The sequence below is a fragment of the Charadrius vociferus genome, unplaced genomic scaffold (genome assembly GCF_000708025.1).
Source record: "Charadrius vociferus isolate BGI_N301 unplaced genomic scaffold, ASM70802v2 scaffold477, whole genome shotgun sequence".
NCBI classification, from domain to species: domain Eukaryota; kingdom Metazoa; phylum Chordata; class Aves; order Charadriiformes; family Charadriidae; genus Charadrius; species Charadrius vociferus.
This window is the reverse complement of record NW_009649449.1, coordinates 841,704-842,724: the sequence shown is the minus strand read 5'-3', so window position 1 is coordinate 842,724 and position 1,021 is coordinate 841,704. Positions and strand designations below refer to the sequence as shown.

Genomic DNA, 1,021 nt, shown 5'->3' with positions numbered 1-1,021 from the left:
GGGGGGGGGGGATTAAAACAAACTAAAAACGGAGTCCAGGCACAATCACCTTGTGTCTGGGAACGACAAGGGCTTTCCTATCAAAGGAAACTGAAGGTCACACTTTTCCTCATTGATCTTGCAATGTTTGTTAATTACTCTGTCACTGATGTGGCGAAGGATAATTAAACAGCTCTGTTTATATCTTATATGCATAATTATGTGCGCTGCCACTGAACTCGTGAAGACTAGAGAATGTGCCTCTCCAGAAGGGGAACGGACAGACGGAGATGAGTTTCGGCTGCATTATTAACAGGAGGAGGAAAACATGCGCGCACACAAAAGGAGGAAAGTTTGATGGATTCACAAAGTGCTGAGATCAGGGGAGGGGTGCGTGCAGGTGGAGCAGATTAGGGGGAGATCTTTCAATTACAGATCCAATCCAGCTGGGTGACAAATCGGGGGAGGGAGCTGCTCTGCCCTAATGGAGAGAATTCAATTTACCTTAAGCTTTTACCAAGGCTGAGCACTCATACGCCCCCCCAAAAACAATCTGGGGGGATCCTGGGTATCAGACATGAGAAAGAAATGCAGCTGGGGCTTTCCCCAACATCTCTTGCTGAATTCAGCTTTTTTGAAGGAACCATAGAAATCAGTTAGAAGCTATCTGAAAATAAGAAATGCATACACAGCCTGGGGGAAAACACCTTGCAACTGCACACAAGTCGGCATCCCAGACCGAAGCGGTGGGGAATATTCGGGTTTGGAACCAGCAGCTTCACCAGCCGGAGCCTGAACTCCGGGTGTGCGCCGCGCCAGAGGACGGGCTCCTGTGAGGGAGGGGACGCCATGGCGAGCGGTAACCCCTCAGCCCCCCCGGCCGGGATGGGGCAACACGCCGCAGCAAAAAGGGAACGGAGATGCCTTATGCGTTGGACGGCTCCGTTACAGGCTCTCATCCGACACCCGGGACGGGGCATCTGTACCGGTAGGCCGAGCGGGGACAGGTGACAAAGACAGGCAGCAGCTCGCTACCGCAGCG

The 1,021-nt window shown here is 52.4% G+C and overlaps 1 protein-coding gene across 1 annotated transcript in view; it reads right to left on the bottom strand.

Moving 5' to 3' along the window:
• Positions 1-1,021, bottom strand: part of CASZ1 (castor zinc finger 1) — a 34,628-nt gene that overhangs the window by 32,417 nt on the left and 1,190 nt on the right. The gene's annotated exons all lie outside the window — the stretch shown is intronic.